At 53.7% G+C, this 26,754-nt stretch overlaps 1 protein-coding gene across 21 annotated transcripts in view; it reads left to right on the forward strand.

Annotated features, from left to right (window-relative positions):
* Window positions 1-26,754, forward strand: part of Ncor2 (nuclear receptor corepressor 2) — a 155,753-nt gene that overhangs the window by 16,083 nt on the left and 112,916 nt on the right. For 18 of the 21 annotated variants that reach the window (XM_087903637.1, XM_087903632.1, XM_085678758.2 and 15 more), the window contains exon 2: window positions 9,498-9,542. The gene's annotated coding sequence lies outside the window, so the exon portion shown is untranslated. Of the gene's footprint in view, window positions 1-9,497; window positions 9,543-19,707; window positions 19,793-20,265; window positions 20,674-26,754 lie in introns of those variants that run through there. The other 3 variants (XM_087903626.1, XM_087903627.1, XM_087903628.1) reach the window with 3 other exon arrangements.

A 26,754-nucleotide genomic window follows, 5' to 3' on the forward strand; every position in this document is an offset into this window, starting at 1 on the left:
CTTTTCCAGTTTCAATCACCACCAATGACAGTCCTGTCTGAGGGCTAGTGAGGGGCTCTAGGCTGCCTCACCGGTGGCTTCCCCATCTCTGGATGCATTTTCTCCCCTGTGGGCCTGCCTTCCCACATGCTGTTCCACCTGCCTTGAAGCCTTTCCCTAGAGACAGACATGGTGTCTACTTGCTGCCAGCCAGCTCCTGGCATTTTCAGGAGGCCTCAGGTTGTACTGGGACGGGTGGGGGGGCTTTGGGGAGTTAGAACAAAGTGGGGCCATTGGCTCCCACAGACCCTGCCCACCTATTGGCTGGCCCCTTCCATGAACTGTCATTATAGGCAGTAGGCTTGGTTTGTAATTTTACAAATTAGTTCTTAGGAAACAGTTTATTTATTCAGTTAGCAATTTTTTCACATTTCTGTGGTTTCCGTGTATGAGTTTTACATCGTACACTTTGTTGTGCTATCTCTTCCATGTGTGGAGTATGCATGTGTGCGTGTGGGGTCAGAGGACTGCCCAGGCTCTTCTTGAGCTGCCTTTAGCCAGTTCCTTCCTGGGACCTGGAATGTACCAAGTAGGCTAGGCTGGCCAGCCAGGGAATTTGAGGTTCACCTGTTTGAATAATTGCCATCACTGGGGCACAGGTCACAGGCACGCCAACGTACCTGACTTCATATGGGTGGGGATCCAAATTCAGGTCCCCACACTTACAAAGTAAACTCTTTACCCACTGAGCTTCTCCCCTGCCCTGCAGTTACTTAAAATACTTCTTTTTTTTCTCATTTAAAAAATTAGCCATGCGACTGGAAAAATAGATGGCTCAACCGTTGAGCCCTGGCTGTGCTTCCATAGGACCCAAGTTTGGTTCCCAGCACACACACGGCAGCTCAGAGCCACCTGTGGGGATCTGATGCTGTCTTCTGACGTCCATGGGCACTGCATGCATGTGGTATGCGTACATGCTGTAGGCAGAGCACTCATACACATAAAATAAACACAAATAAATCTCAAAAAATAATGTAATTGACCTGTCCACACAGTCAAATATCACTCAGCCACAAAATGGAATGAAGCACCATGTCCCGCCCCCCAACATGATGTGGAGTGGCATAGAGTGACACGGGATGAAGAAAAGGGTATGTGAAAGCTCCAGGCATGACGTGGAGTGACGTGGAATGACTTGGAATGACATGGAATGGTGTGGAAGGAAGGAAGGGGTATGCGAAAGCTCCAGGCGTGTGAGCTACGGAAACATCCAGAAAGGACAAACCATGGCGCAGAGGAGCAGTGGGGTGGGTGCTTGAGAGACTTCAGTGTGGACAAGGTCACTTCTAGGGTGACAGGCTGTTGTGGAACTAGATATTAATGGCTGTCCACTGAATTATTCCCGTTGTCCTGATTCTGTCATTTCATGATTCTTGAATTTCATCTCAATAAATACATGTGAAAACCAATGAAGATTTATTTTTTCAGTTTTTATTTTAACATTTATTTTGGGGGCTGGAGAGGTGGCTCAGTGGTTCAGAGCACTTGTTGCTCTTACAGAGGACTTGGGTTCGATTCCCAGCACCCACACATAGTGACTTACAACCAACCATCTTATTAAAGAGTTAAAGAGAATTTGACTCCTTCTGACCTTCACAGTTATTGACACACAAGTGATACATAGACATACATGCAGGCAAAACACCTATAAACAGATACTTTAAACATTACTTTTATCTATTGTGTATGTTTGTGGGGGGGTACCACACATATCTGTCTGCCATGGCACGTGTATGGAGGTCAGAGGACCACTTGCAGAAGCCAGCTCTTCTAAAGCCATAGGGTCCCAGGAATTGAACTCCAGTTGTCAGCTTTGGTGGCGAGTGTTTTTACTGCCAAGCCAGCTCCCTGGCCCTAATGTTTCTTTACTAAGCAGCTTCAATTTTTCTTTAGTTTGCTTGGCTCAGCAGCTTGTGGAAGCCCTCAGGTGACACTCTAAGATGAGAGATGGGATGTTAGGCCAGCGGGGAAGGGGTAGTGGAGGAATTTGAATTGGGGCCTCACCCTATGCTATGATTAAGAGATGTGCTCTAGGGCCTTGCTGCTGAGCGGGAGTGGGCCCTTGGGTGACCCCTGAGTGCTGCCCTGAGTGAGAGGCAGGCCCGCTTGTTTGATTATATCTGTGGTCTGGAGTCCTTGGGACATGGTCACAGTGCACACAACCTTGTCTGTCACCCCAGTGGGGCTGGGAGAGTCACGGGCCCTTGTTGCCAAACAAATCTCCAACTGGACCAGGCTGTGAAATCAGTACTGCTCGCTCCTGGAGTAGAGGCTAGGTCCTCTCCTCCCATGTGGCCTTGGCTTCTAAGCAGACTGAGCTAGGCTGAAAAGGACCTCTAGGAATAATTCTGAAGATCCCCCCCCCCCCCGAGCCTTAGTTTCTCCAGTTGTGTGATAGGTCCAAGAGGGAGGTCAGCAAGGCAGGGTGGTGGTGTGGAGGGTGAAGGGGTGATGAGGTGTCACCCCATTTTACAAGGACACATTGAGGTGACTCAGGGTAGCTCAGCCCAGGCTGGCAGCAAGCGCAGGGCAGAGGGCAGATCCTCACTGTCTGCTGGGGAGATGGCGGCACTTCCATCTTGGATCTTCCTGGGCACTGTGGTGTGGACAAATGTGTCAGGCGGTGTCAACTCACAGGGGACTTGGTGAATGGTGTGTGGGGAGCCAGGGTCTGCCTCCCTCATGACTCCTTCAGTGCCTGCTACCTCTTCCATCCTGGGTTGCAGGATTCTTGAGTATCCCCTGAGCCCTGGGTGACAGATCTCTTTAATCTGCCTCTTGACCCAGGCAATTAATCGTATTCTGGTGGATCGATTGTGGCCCTGATCTCGCCTTAGCCCCTGGCCCAGCACATGCAGCCTCTAGTGGCCTGTCCCTGCTCCTGGGTTGCAGTCGAGACTCTCTGCAGCAAGCCTGCTTTCCTCAGCCTCTGGGTTGAGCCTCCTAGAGCAAGCGTGATGGGGATTGTTGGTGATTTTTACTCGGCCCCAGGCTGAACCTAGTGACTGACTCCACACTAGGTCTGTTAGGCAGACCTACTATGTCCTATGTCCTTTCTGCAGATGGGCCCCAAGGGCAGCACCCCCATCCCTTCCCGTGATCTCTAGGTCTGTTAGGCAGCCCTGCTATGTCCTTTCTGAGATGGGCCCCAAGGGCAGCACCCCTGTGCCTTCCGTGATTTTTGCCCTACTTGTTCCTCAGGCCAGGGAAATGTGGAGACAGCTGGGGAGGTTAGGTCCCCTCTGTGGGGCCTTGACCCCTTTCTTCCCCTTCCCTACCCCCATCTGGAAAGCAAGGAGGTGAGCTGGGGGATGTAGTGGCTTAGTGGGGGGTGTGTGCCTGCTTGACATACACGAGGGCCTGGTTTCCACCCCTAGTTGTTCAAAAACCAAAATTAATAATAATAAAACCAGAGTGGGGCTTGTTGGGAGTGAAGGTTTGCAAGGGGCTGGGGCCCATGTGGGCGACTGCTGATGGACAGGTGGATAGCAGATGGCGTGTTGGGTTGCCTGGGCCTCTGTGGGCTCCCGGCCTGGTTTGTCCTGGCCTGGCCTATACTTGGCTGTGAGCCAGACTGCCTCTGACCACAGAGAGGCCCCTTCTCTGGGAAGGCGGTCGATGCGGCTTCTTCCAGGCCTCTGCCTCTAATTGCTCCCTCTGGTTCTGCCTTTTGTAGATCCGCCCCCCCCCCGCCCCCATCCTGGGTGAGAAGCTAGATGGCTGCTCTGAGAAGCCCATTCCCGGGTGTAGGTGGAGGGCAGACACCAAGTCCTGAGGATCGAGGACCCCCCCCCCCCCCAGCTCTCTTTGACTCTGGTCCTGGGGATGGGATTTTTCTCCATCCATGAGATGGGGTCGGGATAGCTGGGCTCACAGGGCTGAGGAGACACTACAAAGGCTGGTATGAAGCCCACATGGTGGCTGTGGTTATGGTTCCTGTGGTGTGAGTTCCCCCTTGTCATTAATTATACCCAGACTGAAGAGACCTGATGTCTTGGGTACCCAGGCAAATGCACCTAGAGGCCATGGGTTCTTGTGACAGTGGGGTCTGCTTTACATATCTCTCCTGACCTTGTGATCTCCTTGGGAGCATCCTGTGTACCCAGGTCCTGTCATGTGATGTACCTCCCATCCCACGCCCCCTCCCCCAGCTGCTGGCCTTCTTGGCCTTGGTTTCACAGCCCCTGCCCTGCTTGCGGGAGGGCTACAGGGGTGAGGCTGCTGCCATCCACCTCCTGCCGTGTCCGTGGCAGCCAAGCTGCTAGAGCTGAGACCTTGGTGGCCTCTCTGTGATTGCTTCTCTGCAGCTTCAAGGAGAGCTGCCGAGGGCGGGCGTCTCAGCTGTCACTTGAGAGGGAAAATAAAATATCCCCGTGGCTTCTAAATGGAAGGGCGGTGGAGCGGCCTCTTTGCTTGGCTGTCTCAGCTTCTGGCTCCCACAGCGACACAGGCCCCTTGGGGACAGGGTAGGCTTCCTGTTTACCTGGTGTGGAAGGTGTACCCAGACGGGCTATCCTGGGAGGGTGGGGGATCCCCCAGTTCCCACAGAGCCTTGGGGCTCTGACTGCCCCAGCTTTGGGCAGCTGGGTTGTGTAATTTGGAGTCCTCAAACTACAGTAGCGTATAGGATTGGCGCAGAGGTGGAATGGGGTGGGTGAGGTGGGGTGTGTGCATCACGTGCATGTTGGGCCGGGCCAGATATGTATCTAAGGGCTTCTCTAGGATATTGCCTCTTTTGGTGTTCCTCCAAATGGGCCTCTTGGCTATAGAGCTTGGGGTGGGGGTGCTGGTGGTCATCTAGAGGAAAGAGGGCTCGTGAGAGATGTCTCTACGGGCACCTTCTGGGGAACGTATGGAAGCTGAGGGTCCTGAGTGGGAACTAGGTGCGGAAGGCCTTGCTCCAGACACTGGGCAGTGCCGGTGTGGGTTGGAGTGTGGGCTGCAGGGCAGGGCCTGGGTCCTGCTTATGATTGAACTCCAGAGTCACATTTGTCATTTTTTACCTGGGGACCGAGGTCATCAGTCCTGTGGAGAGTGTGACTGCTGGCCAGAAAGAGGCTGGGAGGTAATGGGGATTTGTGCCAAGCGCCTCCTGGGATCATCACCGGTGGACAGTTTCTGTCATCTGTCCAGGTACACAGGAACTGGGCGGCATGGGCGTGGCATGTCTGGAGCCTCTAGCACAGAGCTGGGCTTTGCTACTGGGTCCCTGCTGTAGACTCATGGCTTAGATCCAGACTGCATAGCTCTTCACGTGGAGGGAGTTAGATAGGGTCTAGGGAGGTGCATTGCCTCAAGATCAGAGACTGCCTTGGGTGGTGTACAGGCTGGCCCTGTCACTCCTGTAACTACTGAAAGGTTGAGCAGGTCAATGCTCCCTGTCTCTTGCAGCTGTGTCCTTTCCAGGCTCCGCAGCAGTCATGTCGGTCCCCTCCATCTCCCTCGTCCCCCTTCTGTCCCCCCCCCCAGCCAGCTGGTCCTTGATCTTGAGTGCCTGACTACAGCTCCACTTCTGCACCCCCTCCCCCTGCCGCCCCCAAATCCATTGGAGGGTTCATTGAATGTCCCTGGAGCTGCTTTTCCTGGTGGCTCTGTAGGGAGTGTGGGTGTGGGCAGGTATGGCTAGTCATGTCTACTGTCTTCTTTCTTGTTTATGGTCACATTTCTACCTGACCTGAAGCAGGGGTTCAGCTGCCTGTCCTCCTGGTGGCTTTGTTTCTGAGCAGGGTGCAGGGTTACAGTTAGGTGGCTTCCCAGAGGAGGAGTTGTTGGTTGTCCTGTTTCTAGCAAGCCGAGGAGTTGTTGGTTGTCCTGTTTCTAGCAAGCCGGGGATGGGGTGTGGGGCAGAGTTGGATGTGCAGCTAATGGGCTTGGCTTTGAGGCCAGTTCTGCCTGAGGCCTGGGAGAGGTGCCTCGGAAAGCGCCCCCTCCCCCAGCTGCCTTGCTGGGAACTGACTTCTAAGCCCCAGGGGGCAGGAGGAGCACTTGGAGCTTCCTCCAGCTGCTGAACTGGGCAGCTAGATTTTAGCTGGAAAGGAGGGGCACCCCACACTCTGTGTGTCTGCTGAGGGCTGTTGGGGTGCATTTGGGTGAGAGGAGTGGTGGACGTGCAGACCTGGATGTGAACAGATAGCTTGCCAAGTGTGCACAGGGGATGGAGAGGAGAGCACTTGCATGTTGTGTGCTTGTGAGCAGGCTGACTGTGAAGAGGACAGGAGTGGCTGTAAGCCAGACAGGCCACCAGTGGATGTGACAGTAGGGACAGTGGAGGGAGGGTGCTGAGGCTTGCCGAGTGTGCTGAGGAGAGCCTGGAACCCAAGGAGGTCTCCTTGTGGCAGGGCAGGAGGCAAGGCCCCATGCTAAGAGTACAGCACATGGGAACTCAGCTGTTTGTGTGGGTAATATGTGTGTGCTCATACACACATGTATGTGCCTGTTTTTTATTTATTTTTTTCCTAGACGGGCTTTCTCTGTATATCCCTGGCTAGTCTGTAGAGCAGCCTGGCCTTGAACTAAGAGATTGGCTTGCCTCTGCTTTTCAAGTGCTAGGATGAAAAGCATGCGCCACCACTACCTGGCCTATGTGACTGTTATTGTTTGATCTCTGTTGCTGTGATAAAGCATTTTTACCAAAAGCAACTTGGAGAGGAAAGGGTTCATTTCTACTTAAACTTTCCAGGTCCTGCCATTGAGGGAGGTCAGGGCAGGAACTTAGGCAGGAACTGAAGCAAAAACCATGAGAAGCGCTGCTTACTGGCTCACTCCGGTTCCTGCTCAGCTAGCTTTCATAACATCCAGGCTCAGCTGCCTAGGGATGGTGCCGCCCACAGTATGCAGTGCCCACCCACATCAGTCTCAGGGCTGTCTCACAGACATGGCCTCAGGCCAATCTGATAGGAGCAATCCTTCACTCGAGGTCCTTCTTGTTGTAGGTGAGTCTAGGTTGTGTCAAGTTGACAATGAAAAGTAGGTCAAGGCCTGTGTCCATCCATCCTGGTGCCCCAGCAGCTCTGACTCCTGCCTGAGCATCTGGGACACCCGCCTCAGGTAACTATGAGAACTAAATGAGGGCCGGTGATACTGGGCCGTCTTCTTGTCCCCACCCTGAGCTGTCCAGGCTCTTGCATTCCACGGCAGGTGGTGCTGTCTCCCGGATCACCCACCCAGTTGTCTGCTGGGGGCATTCCCTGATTTCTCACCTTACCTCATATGTTCCCGCCGCCTCCACTCTGTTCTTCAAAGCAGCATGGGAACTTGTTTCTCCTTAGTCAAGGCCTGGCTGAAGGCCTTGTTGGTCAGGCTGAACCTTACCTGCTGTTCCTCTGTGGGCAGCCATGCCTGCCCTGTCCAGTGCCTTGCATGGGACCCTGGCTCTCACTTTGTCTCCTGTCTGTGTTGCTGGCAATGCCTGCCAGTGTGGCAGTCGCCTCTCTCTCTAGTCCTGCTGGGCTCCCTAAGTGGCGAATACCTCCCTTGGACTCAGTGCTGTTCTTCACAACTGGCCTACACTGATCCTGCCATCACCAAACAGGGCTCGCAGGCAGTGAGGACCTGGAGGGGATGGCCTCATTTCCCAGCTGACCTCCTAGGGTAGGGGTCAGTCTTCTTACTGCTAGGGAGGGAGAGTGCCCGCCTTTGAGGCCTGGCGCGGCCCAGCCCATTACAGACAGGCTGCAGGTGGCTGGCTGCTGAAGCTTCCGGCAGCCATGCCCGTCCTCCCCATTCCAGCTTCCCACAGGGCCTGTCTCTGGAGTTGCTGCAGATGGCAGGACCCGGTGCCAAGCCCCGGGGCATCACAGCAAACAAAGGCTTACAGAGGACACAGGGCAGAAAGAAGTGACTGGATGGTCCCCTGTGAGTTGCCTGCAGCTGCCCCTTCATGCCTGGAGTTTAAGAGGCCTGCCAGGGCAGGCAGTGTGGGAGTGCAGGCCCTGGAGCTGGGCTGCGAGCCCTGCGAGTCCTGGATTGAGTCCTGGTGATGCCAACCAGCAGTCATGGGAGCATGCAGTGTGCACATCCTGATTCCTTACACACTCACTTCCAGCATGCCTGTGAGGTTGATGTTTCTGCTACTGCGAACGTTTCAGAGATGCATGTGAAGGCACAGAGAGGGAAGCTCCTGGCCTCTGGTCTGCACAGCTGGGAACCTGGGGTGCTTGCTCCAGAGCCTAGGCATGCTGTGCCTCCCCTTTATTGGTCTCTTGGCTGAGATGTTGGTCCATTGGGAGGGGTCTTGGAGATGACGTTGGGGACAGCTTGTTTCTGAGGGAGGCCTGAGGTCAGGTTGCCAGACGTGCCTAGGTCCCAGCTGTCAGTGGTGTTTGGACTGTGTGGTGTGCTGCCAACTGCGCTTCGTTCCTACTCATCCTTCTGCCACACAGTAAAGAATTCCTAAATGTTGGATGGCCGTTCAGTGTTGTAACTGTACTGTTTGGGGATGTTGAGGCAGGCGGATGGTGAGCTTCAGGCCGGTATGTGTTACATGATGAGTATTCGTTTCAAACATTAAAAAGCATGAGGCTGTGGGTGCAGATGCAAGTGTGACTATATGGGTGTCTCTGATGGTGCCTACAGGTTAGCCTAGTTTCCCTGGGGATCATGGTTTGTTGTTGGTTTGTTTTTTGATGTCACACAGCAAACATCTGTTTGGTTGTGTACAGATTCCACCATGTTGATGGCCTCAGCTCCTGTGAGTTCCTGCTGCTCCCTGTTTTGGTCAAACACTTGATGTTTAATTCCAGCCATCCTGGCAGGGAATCCTGGTGACTCCAGACTTAACCTGCACTCTTGGAGTATCGCCCTATGCCATTGGCCATTGTCCCCTTCTGGACGGTTTAGAACCAGGCTCTCTGCTGTATCAGTCTTTATATGGTGACTTGGTTGAGTTTGTTTGTTCTGACCAGGTGGCGCTGGTGATTGACCCTATAGGTCTCATGCATGCTAGGCAGGAGTTCTACCACCCAGCCCAGTCACCTCTCCAAAGCCCTCTTTTTACGTTTTATTTTCAGACAGAAACTCACTAAATTGTTCAGGCTGACCTTGAACTTACTCTAGCTCACTGGCTTTGAACGCATGATTTTCCTCCCCCCTGTGTAGCAGGGATGACATGCTTGTTACCAGGTACTACTCGGTTAGGGGTTGTTGAGTGCAGATGGAAAATGTGCCCGCCTTCACTTGTCAACTCTTGCTGCTTCTCGAGGTCCTGGGGGAGTTGCTGGGGCAGGGGTCATGGCCATGATGGTCTTGGAACCAAATGGTTGGGGTTGGAAGCTCAACTCTGTCTCTTTGTAATGCAGAGGTTGTAGGAATGAAATTTGGGTTGGTTGAGCTTGTCTCTTTGTCCTTTTTTCTGTCCCTGCCTGTTAAGGGGCTTCCCCCATAGGGTCTCTGGGAAGTCCCTATCCACAGGGGAAGCTGTGATGTTTAGTATAGTAACAAGACCCCATTTTCTCCCACAGCTCTCCTGAGTCTTTGAGGACGCAGCCTCCTGGTGGAAGTTTCTGGTAGGTTTAACTTTATTTCTACTTTCTGTCTGGGGGTGTGTGGGGGCCCATACTGTTTGATTTTTCTGGTGGAAGCTGGTGGCATGTTGCGGAGCCAGAGTCTGTCTAGCCAGTGGGAGAGGCGTGGACTGGCGCTTGGTAGGTCTCTCAGGGTTTTTAGGCAGGGTAGGAAGCAGCCGGGGACTGTGAGCTCTCTACCCTTCCCATTGGAAGAGTTTGTTCTTTATCCATTCTTTGATTATTTATTTGTTATTTACTTTCTTTTGTGGTACTGGGGATGGTACCCAGGCCTCACCCATGCTAGGCAAGCACCAACCATAGAGTCATGCTCTCCAGCTCTCTTTTTATTTTGAGACAGGGTCTCACTAAGTTGCCCTGGTTAGCCTTGAACTCACTTCATAGCCCCGGCAGGCTTTGCGCCTCTTCTGCCTCTGGCATGACAGGCCTGGCTCCTTGAACTGTTACCTCTTTGTGAAGCACCTCCTGTGTAGGCCGTGCAATGGGTGATGGAGATGGCTGTCAGGCTGGACAAGGGCCCTGCCCTCAGTGCAAATCTGATGTGAGGTGCTGATGGGTGAAGAATGAGCTCAGGAAAGAAGGGGTGCGTGTGTGGGGTGGGGTACAGTTTCATATGGAGTGCCAAGAAAATGGCATCTGAGGCTGGAGGGACGGCTCAGCGGTTGAGAGCACTGGATGTTCTTCCAGAGGAGCTGGCCAAGTTTCCCAGACCCATGTGGTGGCTAGCTCACATCCCTAAGGCCAGTTCCAGGGGATCTGACTCCCTCTTCTGGCCTCCACACACACCGTCACACATGTGGTACACAGACATACTTGGAGGCAAACACACCCATACATGTAAAATAAAGAAGATGGGAAGGGAGGTGTCTGGGGGAGGGTGTCTAGGCAGACGGCGTATATGATGTGGGGCTGCCTGCTTGGCAGGACACTGCCTCACTTGTGGGGTGTCTGGCTAGGGTACCTCTCATTGTCTTGAGCCTTTGAGGCACCCCAATAGTCAGGAGGGGAAGGAGCCCCCCCCCAACCCCCGTGGTTCGGCTCTTTCAGGTTGGCATTGAACTTGCTATGCAGCCTTGAACTTCTGATTCTTTTGATTCCACCATTCCTGCCCTGCAGGTGTGTGCCACCACTCCTGGTTTGTGTGGTCCTAAGGCTCAAACACGGCATGCCGGGCACACAGTCTACCAACTGAGCCACTTCTGCAGCCATAGGCTTTGGTTTCATCTGAGGCAGGAAGGGGTGGGCATGAGTCTGTGGGGGTGGGGCTGTCCACCAGGTCTTTGAGAGTGGAAGGAACGGCCTGGTTGCTCCCCCCCCCCTTGCTCTCCATCCATCCGCATCTCGCCTAATGGGGAGCCACCTCAGCCTGACTTATCTGCCTGTCACGCCAGTGGCCCACCCGAGGACGATAAAAGGGCTTTTTGTCTGCAAGCACTTAGCTTCCTCCACTGGGGCGATCCATCATGCTTGCGGGAGGAGGGGAGCAGACAGAGGGGGAGGGCGGGGAGCCAGGGACCCAGGCGTCTCCTTGGCTAAGACAAGGCTGTCTGGGAGCTGCAGGAACAGGCTAGGAATGTCCTGAGCCCCATCCCCAGTGGGCAGAGGGCCATGAGGCCTTTTGGAGACCCCTTGGGGTGAGTGATCTGGTGAGGGAGAGGGCACAGGGGTCTGAATGATAAGCTGGCCACCTGCACACCCTCAGGTCCCCGCTGAATGCTTTGTGGAATGACCTTATGTAACCCCCAGAGCACTTGAAAAGTGCCATGTCACTGTCCCTGCGATGCAGATGTGGGCAGTAAGGTGGAGGTGAAGTCCAGCATGGCTCTGCACTGCCATGAACCTTGGGTTTCACGGTGGGCCTGGCCCTGCTGTTCTGACCTCATAGTGGGAAGTGGGGGCTCTAGGGTTTTCTAGAGGAGGGCCCCTGCCACTGGAGTTTTAGGCGTGGGTGGGGGATGGGATTTACCTGAGCCTCGGCTGAGAGGTATGCTAGGAGATACAGAGGGAAGCTGGTATTTGGGGGGAGGTTTTGGGGGGCTAGGATACTCAGGAGTACAGTCAGGGCAGGCAGACAAGTGCTCAGGGCTGAGTGGGTGAATTCTGGTGTGTGTACCCCACCTAGACTGTGGGACTGGTTTTGTCCTCAAGCCCTGGCTGTGGCTATCATGGGCCAAGGAGCACAGGACTCCCCCTCCCTCCCCTATGGGTCAGTACCCTCCATCCTCTTGACTCCTTCCCAGCTCAGGGTGCTGAACCTTGGTCAGGCCTCTGCCTTCCTTCCCTGCCCTCCTCTCCTCTGCCCTCCCCTCTTCCCCCCTTCTTCCCCCAGGGCCACCCTCAAATGACAGCAATTAATGGTGCCTGTGATGGCGGAGTCTGACAGCTGAGCTGCCTGCCTGCAGCTGCCCTGCTAATCGGGCCCGGGGGACCCCCCCCTTTCTTGTTCTATGCATGCCCTCCCCTTTGCTCACTGGGTCATCAGGGCCAGCCCCATAGGCCTGTGGGAGACCTGTGGGAGGCAGCAGAATCACCCCAACCCTGTAGCTTCTCCTCTGTCTGCCCTCTGTGGCTGTTCTTTTATGTCATCAGGGAGACTTCTGCCTGACCTTTCTGTGCTCCAGTGAGTGTGACTGGATGGGGACACTCCAGTTGCCCACCTCTCCTCACATGTCCTATTCCAGAACTGATGCTAGCCTGAAGTGACCCTAGGGTGACCGGGAGCCTTCCTCACAGGCCTCTACATCTCCTGTCTCCTGAGAGGAGAGGGCTCCCATGGAAGCAGACCCTTGTCCTACCCTGGACAACCACTATCAGTCAGATCCCTGGCCTGATCCTGGGAGACCTGGAGGCGTTTATTGAGCTGAGTCCTGCCTGTTGCCTTTGCCAGGGTTAAAAGAGTCCCAGCATGTCCTGCCCACACTAGGCTTGCCTTGCCATCATTTTGCAGCAGCAATGATAAGGCCCCTGCTGTATACCAGGGCCTGCAGTCCGTGCTTTCACCTTGCTTCGTTTTAGGACTTAAAAACCAGTTTTGACATAGTTGTGTGTATGTGTGTGTGTTCATGTGTGTATACACACGTGTGTACGCACACACGCACATTGTCTCTCAAGAGGACGTCAGAAGACAGCTTGTGAGAGTCAGTTCTCTTTTCCCACCATGTGGGCCCCAGGATTGAATTCAGCTTGTTAGCTTTGGTGGCGAGCTCCTTTCCTCTCTGAGCCATTTCGCCAGCCCCATTTTCTGGTTTTTAATAACCTTGTTTTTGTAGCTGGAGAAACTGAGGGGACAGAAACTAAAGTGATTTGAGAGAAATGATTTAACAAGAGAGACATAAAACGTGACTTTGAGCTCAGACCAGTCCTACCCAGTGTTCTTATTTCAGGACAACGCAGAGTGAACCTCGATAAGCTCGCTGGAGACGGTGGCCATCTTAAGGGATGAGGGTTTTTACCCCTGTTGTCACGTGCGCGCCTGTTTGTGTTTGTGTGTAAATGTGCGTGTTTGCACAGAGTGTACATGTTCTTGTGCCCGACTTCTTTCTTTCCACGTGGCAGTTTTGAGTTTTCTCGTTTCTTGTGCCACCGGCTCACCTTTTCATCTTGCCGAGGACAGTGCCGGTGTGCAGCGGCAGCTTGCTGCGCTGGTCCTCCTAGCCGTGGCTCTGAGGAAACTCCCCTGGGCCATTCCTGCTTGAGTCTGTGAGCACGGCTCTGTTTCTCCTGGACACACTTCTAGGAGTGGGATGCTAGGTGCGTGGTAAGTGTGGAGCCGTCGGGGAAGTGCTGTCTCACCCGCGTGTGGGGATTGCAGTTGCCCTGCTTCCTCGTCCGCACTTGCTGTTGGTCTGCTCCATTGGCTGCCTGAGTGAGTTCTGTCGCATTTTTGTTCACACTTCAACATTGGCTGTATTTTGGTTCTGTCTGGCCACCTGGTGGATGGGGGAAAGCTTGGATGGGTGAGACAGTCACACACCTGCCAGTACTGGCTCTGTCTTTTCTTCCTAGTCCCTGGCGATTACTTACTTTTTCTTGTCTTACTGTGTGGGCTCGGACCACGGTGCGTTGTTGGGTAGATGCATCCACCTTAAGCTTTCAGGGTTACCAAGCAGTAGGCACTCTGAACATTCCCAGTTAGTAGAGGGGAAAACTGAGGCACATGTGGTTTCTCTGCATGAGGTGATTTCTCCTTGTGAGGACAATTGGCACGTAGGATTTGGACTTGCACACTTTCTCCTCTATGTCAGGAAGTTCCACCTCTATGTGCTTGCTAGCCTGGAGGATCGTGCCAAGAACTGATGGCCAGGCAGGGCCAGAACTCAGCCTTCTGTCCAGGGTTTCCTGTGCTCCAAAGCCAAGGCTGTGGAGGAGAGTCCGGGCCTCCGGGTTAAGCCCTGTCCTTTGGCACCCTGTACTGGGAAGTGGATGTCAGGCTCTGGTCTGCCAAGGGTCTGCTCTGACCTAGCCTGCTGTCTTAAACAAAATTACACACACAGTTCCGAGGAGCTGTTGTGGGGGCGAGGCATGGGCCTGGTGCTCAGAAGCCCAGGAACAGTGGTGGCAGAAGGGGAGGAGGGGGGACCTCCTGTTCCTTACAACCCCCCCTTCCTTGCCTGAGGGGGTGTCAGCTAAGACGACTTTTCGGGGGAAGAAGGCCCGTAAATCAAATAAGCAATCCCGTAAATAAATAAGTAATGAAGTTAGCGGGGTGCCTAATTACATCAGAGTCGTAATTACGGATGGATGCCTGCCCGATAATTGTACTTGTTTTTAATCTTCGGCTCCGACATGTGTCTCCTCCACCTAGCAGCGGTCGTTGGCCCTGGCTGGTGGCTTTTTAGGGGCCCTGTGCGGCCCAGGTGGGTGGGTAGGGTCCCCAGCCTTGGCTCTGTCCCCACAGTGGGGTTTGTAAGGCTGACTTCAGATCTGAAGTCACCGAGTGGTGACAGTGACAGGGATGTTAATACCAGCAGGGTTTGTAATGGCACCCACAGTGCACTTGATGATAGTTTATTTAACCTCCAAACCTCTCGAGTGCTATCATCCCCTCTTTATGCATGAGAAGACCCAAGCACTGAGAGGTTTAGTGTCTTGCCTGAAGTCACACAGCTCTCAGACCTGGGTCCTTCCTGTCTCAGCCTCTGGGTTATCCTATGTGGGCACCTTGAGTACTTTCCCTGCTCTGGGCGCAGTGTTGAGCAGGAGCGGGGGCAATATTGTCATCCTGCATGATGGCCTTGCATCCACAGTGAAGTTACTCTGATGACATTGCATCTCACTAAGGACAAAGCTAGCTCTGTGTCTCTTCCCTCTGGTAGCCATCATTGGACCCACCCCACAGAGGTGGAGGCTGGGGGAGGAGGACCGGGCGTGGGCTCCCACAACCAGTAGTTGGTAGGGCCAGGGACTGGGATTCTGATCATCTTCAACCCTCTGGTGTAGGAGCAGAGCTTGGTTGCGGGGGAGGGTGACTTTCAGGGCGGCCTGGAGGCCCCCCAGCCTTGTGTGTAGGTTAGAGCTGTCTCAGCCACATAGGTCTGAGCTGCCTTCCACACATGGAGCTGAAATCTGGCCTTGTCCTCTGTGTTTCCCTTACTTTAGTATCTCCTTTGCATCTGAACAAGTGGAATGTTCTGGACAGTGTAGGGTTGGACTCTGTGAGTGGCCTCCGAGTATCAGCTTCCTCAGTAAGTGCTACTTGCTGAGGGTGATGAGGGCCCACAGGTGAGGTTCATCCGTGAGAGGTGAGGTCAGGTAGGGGCAGTAGTTAGGGGACCTGAGGTCAGGTGCGATGGCACTGAGGTTGTGTTAGACCCCAGAGGGAGCGAACTTTTGGTGCTCAGACTGAAGAGCCCAGAGAGGAGGACTTGTTCTGCTCCAGCTGGATCCAGGAGTACAGACAGCGCTGTGGGGAGCCGCCCCATTGTCTCAGCTCTTCCGTGGTGCTTGTTCCTGTCACCAGCTGACTCCTGCCACCCAAGGGAACCCGGGAGGCTGTCCCTCTCTTGCCTCTTCTCTCCCCAGTGAATTCTTCAATGCCTTTCTTACCCTGCAGGGAAAGGTGACTAAAGGGTGGTGGTGTGATCAGGGGTGTCCCAGACTCCAGAAGGAAGGAAGTGAGTCCAGACTGGGGCCTGAGCAAAGAAAGCTAGACAGTATGAGAAGGCCAGAGCTGTCCTGTTGGAGTCTGTGGCTTTTATCTCAGAGTGCACCCCCCCACCCCCTCCTGGTTCTGGACAGTCTTCGGCTTGTTGCAGAAAGTTCCAAGTCTGGGGAAATCATGTCTGACACTTCTGCAGATGCTGTTTTGAGAAAGTTGGGGCCCAGGACGGTGACACTTTTTTCCAGAATGATCCTTCAGGTGCAGTGGGGCCAGGGGAGCACAAAGTGACTAGATTTGGCTGTTTTGCTGTCTTTCTTTAGCCTACTGCCTGTCTCTGTGACACCAGGATAGCTGTGCCTTTAGGGATATCGTGAGGGACCATGGAGCTTGTGTAGACTGTAGTCCGGTGCCTGGCATTTTGGGGATGTCGTGTCCTAGCTTGGTCAAGTCCCTGTGGGAGTATTGGGTGCCTCATCTCTGTGTCACTTCTGCCTGGGTGTGGGTTCTCAGAGTCCCGGGCAGTGGCTTCTGCCTTTCATGACTGTGGCTGTGGCTGCTTCTGGGGAAGGTCTGGGTGGCTGGTATCTCCATTGGAGGAGGTAGCCCCTTTGGGTATAGGATAGTGCACCACAGCCCTGGCCTTGCCGTGTGAGAAGTTCACTGTGCCTGGAGCAGCTGACAGGGATGAGAGGGTACCCTTCTGTTTTGGGGCAGAGCTGGCTGCCTCATGCCTCTCTGAAAGGGGTTTGGATTCCATGGTCTTTGTCTCACCGGATCTGGCAGGTACTGGCCAGTAATGTGGTCCTGTGGCTTACGTTTGGCTTCGGGGGGGCCGGGGAGGGGGGTTGTGTAGCTATACTGTTGGTTCCCTCGTGCCCAGCGCTGGGGTGGGGGTGGGGAAGGGAGAGCGGCCATAGCACAGTCCTCTGAAGTCTGAACTGTGGTGTTCAGTTGAGTCATGTGATCTTTGGATAGAGGGTCTTGGTGGGCTGCCTTGGATGGAGATGGACGTGAACCCAGTGACGAATATCATTCTCTAAGGGCATTCTGTGAGCTGGAGGCATTAGGTAGCTGATGCTGCCATAGCTGAAGGACACAGGACACTAGGAGCTGAGGGGTACGAGGACCCTCTACCACCTTGACTTTGAACTTCTAGCCTCTGGAATGAGGGGAACAGACTACTCCTTTAGGTCCCATCCCACGCCTTCGGCCAGTAGCTGGTCACCTGTCACTGCAGCCACCTGGGTGAACATCCATACGGGTTTTATGTTTGATTCTGTGACTGCTGCCGTGTGCACAGTGCTCCTTGCACACAGTAGGGACTCAGAACATGTTTCGGGAACATCTGACAGCTCCAGGCCTGGGGCCCAGGCGTCTCTTCAGAGGTGTGGGCACCTAGCAGAGGCTCAGCCTTCTGATTTTCATTCAGGTAGAGTCATGAGATGAATCTTGGTTGCTGTTTTAAGACCAGGTTTTACTGTGTATCTGAAACTAACCTAGAACTTACTCTGTAGTTCAGATGGCTTGAACTCAAAGCAGTCCCCCTGCCTCAGCCTCCCAAATGCTGAGATTGTGGTTGCCAACATGTCTGAGATTAGCCTTTGGGATCCAGTCTGCATCTGTCTCCCAGACTGGCCTCAGAGTTGTGGAATCCTCATCTTCCCGCCTCAGCCTCCATTCCTGTAGCTAGGAGTTGCAGCATGCACCACCACACCTAGTGAAGACCCCAGGCTGGCCTCGAACTGAGAATCCACCTGCCTCTGCCTCCCGAGTGTTGGGATTAAAGAAGTGTGCCACCACTGCTTGGCCTGAGATGAATTGTTTTCAGTGAGTGATCAGTGTGTCAGTTCTAAGCACCCAGAAGTGTGCCTTGGCCACCTCTGTCTAATTGTGAACTGTTCCAGAGGGAGACCCTGCGCCCTCTGGGGCTCGTTGCCATTGCCTTCAGCCCTAGGCTTTGTGGCTACCCTGGCCCTGGATAGAGTCTCAGATGGAACCTTGTGTGTTCTTCTACTGGCTTCGGGGGCCCTCTGTTTTGAGGTCCCTGTATGCTACAGTGTTTCAGGTCTTCATTCTTAACCACTCTGTGGTTAGACTTTATTGTGTGGAGATGTAGCCACTGTGCCCTGGTGCCCAGGCTTGGGACAAGATGGCAGCAACAGTTTCTAGTTTTCTCCCTTTCATTGTCCCTGCCTCACTTTCTGACTGACCAGGAAGCAGCTTGCTTGGGGGATTAAGCTATATGTTGAGCTGGCCATGGTCCTCTGGTGTTCCAGATCTCCCTGATGTTGCTCTTGGCTGGCCCTATCACAGGCCACAAGTAGTTGCCCTGTGGGACAGCCGAGCACACGTGTCCAGTCTCCGTTTTGGTTCCTGTTGACTTGAATTGACTGCCCTTACCAGCTTTTCCCATCACATGGAGCTGGGCTGCTGGGTTGCTGGGAATGGTGTATTGCAGATGTTGGCTGGTGGTGCTGCCAGCCAGGATGGTACTGCCTTTGCCCAGAAGACCACAGGCTGCTTCACTGTGACCCTGAGCTTAGTTTTGGCAATTAAGGTTGTCTGGAAGGCCCTGCATGTAGTTGTTTCTGGTTTCTCATGATATATTGTCTCATTAAGACACTTAACAAACACTGAGCTGCCTGATATCTTACAAGAAAACAGCAATGGGCATGACCATGGAAGGGACATGGCCAGGGTATGAGCCTACCCTCACTGTGATCTGGCCCACTGAGTTTTGAAAGTGTACTTATGGGTTTCAGGGCAGCCTTTGTAGAAGGCAAGATTCTCTTGCAGCCTCTACTGGAACAAACACAGGGCAGAAAATGGGGGGGGGGGCACCTGTGGCCCAGCTGCTTGCCTACACAGCTTCCTGGTGGTATTTGGATGGCATGACTGTGGTTCAGTCTCCTGGTGTCACAGTGAGAGCCAGGGACAGGAAGACAGAGGCTTTGTATCCTAGCTGAAAAGATGGGCATTAGTTGTCCTATTATTTAATGCCTCAGTTTCCCCTTCCTGTAAAAGATGGCTGCAGTGTGGGCACCCTACAGTTGCTGGAGGAGGGTGGGTCTACAGAAACCTGAACATCCTCCTTGGGACTGACATCACAGGGCTGGCAGGATCTTTTGGTCTGCGAGGGCCTGACTAGCTCCTTGCTGGTCTCCGTGTGACTGTTGATCTCTTCATAACCTCAGTGGGCATAGACTTTTGCTCTGTGTAGCCTTAGTCCTGAAGCTGACTGAGGCTTCTTGTTGACTGTGGCACTGTGGGTACCCACCAAGACCCTGGTTCACGTCCCAGGGGAGTCTCTGTCTGGGATTGCTTCCTTTGGGTTACATAAATTCCTCCTGGGCTCAACAGTGTGCCCACTTTCTGTCATGCTGTGGGGATGGCAGGGGCCCGGGCTCCCTGCTTCGTGTGGTTTTGGTTGAGCTGTTGGGCATAGCATTGTCAGTCATCCTAAGTGGCTTCTGAGATGGGTAAAGGTGGGAGTGTGTCTACAACTGAAGCACACTGACTGGAGGCCTCCTCCCCTCCTCCCCTCCTCCCCTCCTCCCTTCTCCCCTCCTCCCCTTTTTCCCTCCTCCCCTCCTCCTCCTCTCTTCCTCTCCTCCTCATGACCCCTCCCTGGCCTCATCTTTTCATGGATCAGACCTTCCTTGTTCCCATTTTGGCTCCACATTTGGCCCAGTTACAGGCTGTCTACATGACCTGGGCATCCTGCATGGTGCCTTTGGGGCACACATTGTTGGCCTGACTCTTGGGTGCTGGGACCGGGGAGGGAAGTAGAAGCTATTTGAGACCCTGAGGCTTTCCCTTACACAATGGTTCTCAACCTGTGGGTTGCGACCCCTGGGGTTGTCAAACAGCCTTTCTTGCAGGGATCACCTAAGACCATTAGAAAGCATAGCTATTTACATTAATATTCATAACAGTAGCAAAGCTATAGTTATAAAGTAGCAGTGAAAATAATTTTATGTTGTGGGTTACCACAACACGAGGGTCTCAGCATTAGGAAGGTTGAGAACCACTGTTCTAACCCCCCAGTGTTGCTGCCCGGAGCCACACAGCTGCAGAGCCAGCCTGCCCTGAGAAGATGCACAGCCCACACCCAGAGGAGGTCGGGCTTGAGGTGAGTCACCCAGCAAGTCACGGCCAGTGCTGACGCTTGCCCGAGCATCCGGCCATCTCTTTTGGCCTCTGTGTGCATTTGGCTCTGCCTTTTTCTGGGCCTGCCACCAAGATGACCCAGGCCCTGAGCCTCAGGTCCTGTTTCCTTTAGCTGAGATCGGAAGGACGGGAGCGTTTTCCTCTGGCCATCTGGCCTTGCAGGACTGGAGGATGTCGGGACTGGCTTGGAGGAAATGGTTAAAGGAGGGGTCGTGGCTGACGCTGGTCCCCCTGCCAGCAGCAAGGAGGGAGAGGGCTTCTCGAAAGCTATAAAAAGGCCTTGCAGTGTTGAGCCCCAGTGGCTGGAAGCCCGCCAGGGTTACCATGGCGATGAGGAATTAGTCTCGACTGCCAAGGCTGCTAGCAGCTCGGTACTTTTGGCTCTGGAACAAGAGTGGACTTATGTAATTCCGTGTTTATAGGCCTGGGTGGCGGACACAGAGCCGGGCCTGCGTCTTGGTGGCGGCCCACAGTGGGTCACACCATTCCACAGGGTATTCCTGACACGCCTCCAGTGCCCTGATTTTTTCTTCTTTTGGGGGGGCATTAGGACAGGGGACTGGCAAGCTGCTGGTCCCTACCGGGGCCTCCCCAGCTGGAGTGGGAGCCCAAGTCTCGCGGGAAGGGGTGCGGCCACTGTGTGTGGCCGCCCCTTGCCCACTTGGTCTGGACGGAGGATGGCCGTGTCACTGGCCAAGAACTGGCCCCCAGATGCTCATGGACCAGGTCTGAGGTACGGGACATGCTGACTTGGGCCGGCATGTTGCTGGCCTTCCCTTGCTGTATGGGGGAGTTCCTGCAAGTTGTGTGGAGGCCACTCAGGCTGTTGCTGGCCATGCACTGGTAAGAGAAGTTGCCTAGCTCAGGATGCCCGTATCCTTAGACCTAGGGATGGTACCACAGACCAGAGGGCTATGATTTGCAGTATATGGGCAAGGGGTACTGCCCTGGGACCCCTGGAGTTGCCTGCCGGGTACCCCAGACTTGCTCTGGGGTATGGGGGCCCTGGTTCCTATGGGTCTCTGTCAGCCAGCTGGATGCATGGGGAGGCCCCTGGAAGGATGGACATGTGTCTCAGGGTTTTGTACATGGGACAGTAGGTTATCTTATTGGGAAAAGTTGTGGATATCCTGAGAGGCAATGAGTGCTGGCTGGCGGCCCTGGGAGGGGCTGTGTGGCACAGGCACTGTGCTGCTTGCCTTGAGCGCGCCCACCCAGTGTGCGGCAGGATGGTTGGACAGTGCAGGTTGGGATGTCTGGCAGAGCCATTCTTGATGACTGTGGACTGTATGGGACCAGGGTCTAAGGACCTGGGAACTTGGGCTAGGGGGAGCCAGGTGCAGGCAGCATGGGCCCAGCCTGCCTCCCCACTGAAGTGGAACTTGGCTCAGTGCCCTGTCTGGTTTGAAATAAGGGCCACCGGCCCAGGCTTGCCCAGGGCCTTGGCAGCAAGAGAGGGGTAAACATTGGAAAGTTGGAAAGGCTTCCTGAGCTCACAGCAGCCTGCGGCAGCAAGCCCAGGGTGGAGGAGGAACTCCTCCAGGCCTGGTACTGGGACTGCTGGGAACGGCTTCTGAGACCCCCAAGTTCAGATTGATGGGGAGCTCCAGAAGGTATGGCTTGTTTGCCGAAGACCCTGATTGTCCTTCAATCCCTTTTCCTATTGTGTGGCCTCCAGTATGCCAAACCTCTAAGACCTATGACCCTGAGTGCAGAGTGGAGCGACAGGGCCCTGTGTTTGTGGGGGTAACGGGAGGAGGGATAGCACCTACAAGTGAGGCTCTGGGGCAGGTCTCACGTTAGGTGACCCTGATAAGCCACTTCCTGTTTTGGAGTCTTAGTTTTCCCATCTGGCAAGGAGTCATTAACAAGTCCTATGGTTTAAAGGACTTGAGGCCATGGGTCTTTGGTTCAGGGTGGGTTAGCAGTCAGTGCTAGGGGTTGTGGTTGGCAGTGAGGATAATGATGACGACAGTGGCCTTACCCGGACCAAGGGTGGTGCATGTCATCTTGAAGTTAGTAGTATTAAGTAATGGGATCAGAATGAGGGTCAAGATATAGCCCGAACCTTGGAGGACATGTGGTCTTGGTCCAGCCCTGGAACTCCCTAGCCTCCAGGTGCCTTGAGGGAGCAATGGAGGCTGCCATGGGGGCAGCAGTTCTGAATCGTGTCCAGGGGAAGACCCTTATTCTCCCCACACTCCCTTCACTCTGCAAGAGTGACCCTGGCATGGGGTAGGCCTCCACCTGACCTTCACTACAAGACTGTTTATCCTATTATCCCTTGAGCCTGGGTCCTTGACATTGCCCAGTGTGGCCTGGGGGTTGGGCCCAGGTGGGAGGACCAGTATTCCTGTGGAAGGTAGCAGTGGTTCTTTGTAGGTGACACCGGATGTTGCCGATGCCGGGTGCTGGCTCCGGGCCTCCCCTGTCTGGCCAGCAGCAGTCAGCTGGTAGTTTCTTTCTTGTCTAGGCCACTATGCCAGCTGCCTGCTGCCATCTGCCCTGGACCTCCCACGTCCTGAAGTGGGGCCTGTAATGCCCGTGTTGCTCTGGGTCTGCTTGGAGAGTGCTAGCTGAGGGAGGCCACCTCTGTTCTGTCCTGTGGGAGTAGTGATACTATCCCTGCTCCTGAGAAGCCTGCTTAGAAGCCCAGAGCAAGGTTGGCTATGGGAGAGAGGGGCTGTATCAGGTGTTGGCCAGTGAGCCTGCAGCATAAGAAAAGTACACACTTGTACACATACATACTCAAATGTATACATGATTATATGCATACATCCTTATGTTTACAGCGAGTATTTGGAGGTGTGACTGAGGCTGGTTGGCTCAGTGTCCTTTCCCTGGTTCTGACCCTGATAAATTGAACTCTAGCGATTCAAGCACATGTCATTGGGGCATCTCTGGGAAGGGCACACAAGGTCATGGCTTGCAGTGGCTTCTCTAAGAACATCTTGCAAGTCTCCATGTACCTTGGAATAAATGTGAAGGAAGGACCATGGCTCCCAGACCCAGGCTGTCCTGTGTTTGTACCCTGATCTGCCTTGTATGCTGGGTGATTTGACTTGGCCTTCAGAACTCTGATTTCCTCATCTGTAGGCTGGGGTGAGAGGTCAGCACTTTGACAGGCTTATGTGACCGTTAGGTCATAGTCCCCTGAACTGAGTACTTGTTAAAAAGGTTTTATTAAACTGGGTGATGTGGCTCACACCTTTAATCCCAGCACTCAGGAGGCAGAGGCAGGTGGATTTCTGTGAGTTCAAGGCAAGCCTGATCTACAGAATAAGTTCCAGGACAGGCAGGCTTACATAGAGAAACCCTGTCTCTAGAAAACAACAACAAAAAGGTTTTCATTACATCATGTTTTGGGGGCGTGTGTTCTCTACTTTCTCTATGGCTGTCCTGGGGATGGAACTTGGGTGATTAGGTTTGCCCCTACCTGCTCTGTTATCTTGCCGGCCACACGACTGCCTTCTTGTCATCAGATAGTGTGGGGACTGCTGCGAACCACCTGTTCATCAGTGTAATGGCATGATCATGTGGTTTGCCGTCTATCGTCATTGCTGTAATTGCCTGCTTTGTCTGTTCTGGCAGTGGTGTGATCAGTTTTGTTCTCTGTAGTTAGCCCAGTCACCGTGGCTTGCTTGTTCTGTCATTGACATAATCTATGGTTCATTTGTTTTGTTGTTGGTGTGATCACCATAGTTTGCCTTCTCTGTCATTGGCGTGGTCTTTGTGGTTTGCCTGCTTTGTCATTGGCATGGTCTCTGTGGTTCTCTTGCTCTGTTTTTGGTATGGTCTCCATCATTCGCCTGCTCTATCATTGCTGTGGTCCCTGTGGTACGTCTGTTCTGTTGTTGACGTGGTCTCTGTGGTTCTCCTGCTCTGTTGTTGGTGTGGTCTCCATGATATGCCTGCTCTGTTGTTAGTGTGGTCTCCGTGGTTCTCCTGTTCTGTCATTGGTGTGATCACCCTGGTTTTCGTACCTTGTCATTGGCATGGTCTCCATGGTTTGCCAGCTCTGTCATTGGCATAGTCTTCATGGTTCCCCTGCTCTGCTGTTGGTGTGTCTTCGTGGTTCTACTCTGTTGGCATGGTCTCTGTGGTTCTGCTCTGCTGTTGGCATGGTCTCCGTGGTTCTGCTCTGCTGTTGGCATGGTCTCCGTGGTTCTGCTCTGCTGTTGGCATGGTCTCTGTGGTTCTGCTCTGCTGTTGGCGTGGTGTCTGTGGTTTTCCTGCTCTGTCGGCGTGGTGTCTGTGGTTCTCCTGCTCTGTTGACATGGTCTCCGTGGTTCTCCAGCTCTGTTGGCGCGGTCTCCATGGTTCTGCTCTGTCGGCGTGGTCTCCGTGGTTCTGCTCTGTTGGCGTGGTCTCCGTGGTTCTCCTGCTCTGTCGGCATGGTCTCTGTGGTTCTCCTGCTCTGTTGGCGTGGTCTCTGTGGTTCTCCTGCTCTGTTGGCGTGGTCTCTGTGGTTCTCCTGCTCTGTTGACGTAGTCTCTGTGGTTCTCCTGCTCTGTTGGCGTAGTCTCTGTGGTTCTCCTGCTCTGCTGTTGGCATGGTCTCTGTGGTTCTGCTCTGCTGTTGGCATGGCCTCTGTGGTTCTGTTCTGCCGTTGGCATGGCCTCTGTGGTTCTGCTCTGCTGTTTGCGTGGTCTCCATGGTTCTCCTGCTCTGTTGGCATGGTCTCTGGTTCTCTTGTTTTATCATTTGCATGGTCTCTGGTTTTACTCTGTTGTTGGTATGATCTCTGTGGTTTTCCTGCTGTGTTGTTGGCATGGTCTCTGAGAGAGAAAACCATGTCTCTCAGGAACTGTTGGTTCTGGGTGGAAACTTCTTCATGGCTTGGGTAGAGCCCCACACATGGCCACTCTCTAAAGTGGACATACTGCTGAGCTTGCTCCATCTGTACCCAGGTAGTTCTGCCTTAGGTAGGGTTTCTAGTAATACATCACCTTGACCAAATACAACTTGGGAAGGAAAATGTTATAGGCTCACACATCCCTAAGTCATAATCCACCAGGGGAGGCTGAGACAGGAGCCTGGAGTCAGGAACTGAAGCAGAGGTCATGAAGGAATACTGCTTACTGGCTTGCTCTAGGTGGCTCACTCAGTCTGCTTTCATATACAACTCTGGATAACCTGTCCAGGATTGGCACTGCCCATAATGGGCTGGGAGTCATTGATCAAGGAAACACCCCACAGGCTTGTCTATAGGTCAGTTTGATGGGGACATTTTCTCAATTGAAGTTCCTTCTCCCCAGATGACCTTAGCCTGTGTCAGGTTGACAAAATGCCTGAGAGTTGCATAGGTTCCTCAGCACCCTGCAGGACTAGGCTGGGGACCCAGAGCTAAGCTCTGGGGAACTTTCCACCGCCATCTGTACTACTTCTGTTAATGTGACCAAATGCCTGTTGAGACGTGGCTTAGGGAAGGGAGGATTTGTCTTGGTTCACAGTTTAGTGGGTACAGTCCATCATGGTGGAGCAGCTGTGACAGCTGGTCACAGTGCATCCAGTCAGAAAGCAGAGAGCAGACAGGAAGTAGTGCTGAACTAGGAGACCTTGGGGCCCACCCCCAGTGACCTACTTCCTCTAACCAGGTTCATTGCCCTAAAAGCACCAGTGTTAAGAGCAAGTGCTCAGACCCAGGGGCTGGCTCACAAGCCCTGGCAGCCATCCTGTGGGGTGGTGCAGGCTTGTTTCTGGGCAGAGGTCATAGTTTAGGGTCCTCTATTTTCCTGGGCAGAGCCTGGAGAGGCAGGGAGGGGGTAGGCTGTTCTTGCTTGTAGACCTCAGCCATGGTCCTGTGTCAGGACCTTTAAGCTTGTAGCACCTGCCTCTCCTGAGATGCTCTGCCCACCTGCTCCAGTGACCCCTCGAGAGACTGTGCCGACTCCTTTGTCTGCGCTTGACTGATCCTGTGCCTTTGTTCCCAGCTGGGGTTTCTAGGTATCCATTCTGCCAACCTCCTTGAGACCCTCTGAGCTCTTATACGCAGGCCGGGGCCTTGGAGCTACTGCTCGCTCTTCTCAGCTCTGGAGCCGTCAGCCCACCACCAAGACGCTAACTGGTGGAGGTCAGGTCGGGTGCCGTCCTGAGTAGGGCTGGTCTGTCCCAACAGTAGACTCACCCCAAGGAGGGGTGCAGGCAGCTGTCTATGGGCGGCTTCTGTTGCAGGGACTCAGGTCCTTCTCATGACCTCATCACCTCTCCAGTCTCCACCCTCCTGATGCCATCCCTTCACTTTTAGATGTTAGTGTACAAGCTTGTGTGTGTGTGTGGGATCACACATGTTCAGGCTAGGCCCTGGTGATTTGGTCAGCTGTACTTGCAGCACCCGCAGAGAGCCTCTTGGGAATTACCCGACTTGACATTATCCCAGGTCTGTCTCTAGGCTGAGGGGTCAGCGTGTAGTGGTATGTGTGTGTATATATGTAGGTGTGTAGTGTAGAAGGTGAAAGAGAGAGAGAAAAAAAGGATAGAGAATTTTATTTATTGTTTATGTGTATGTATGTATATATGTATCGTGTGGTATATGTATGTGTGGCATATGTGTAGGTTGTGTGTATGTGTGTAGGGTATGAGTTTGGGTATGTAAACGTAGGGTATGTATGCATATGTATGTGTGTGTGATATGTGTGTGTGTATGTATGTTCCTTGTCTAGAGACAGGGTCCTCCATCCTGAGACTCAGTGGCTGGGCCTGATGGACCTGTGGCACTCCAAGAAGATGGAATATCATACTCTGTGTTTACTGGGTGCTTAGCTCCTGAGAGAAGTCTTGGAGGTGTGGGGTTGGGATCAAGGAAAGTAGGGCTCTTTGCTTGAGGTGTGGATGTGGGTGCTGAAGGCCAGCTTTGCCTTGGAGAGGGCGGGGATGTGAGCATTTGCACTCCTTAGCTGAGCCCAGAATCACCCTGTCATGTAA

This window comes from Myodes glareolus, chromosome 2, assembly GCF_982192425.1.
Source record: "Myodes glareolus chromosome 2, mMyoGla1.1, whole genome shotgun sequence".
NCBI lineage: Eukaryota > Metazoa > Chordata > Mammalia > Rodentia > Cricetidae > Myodes > Myodes glareolus.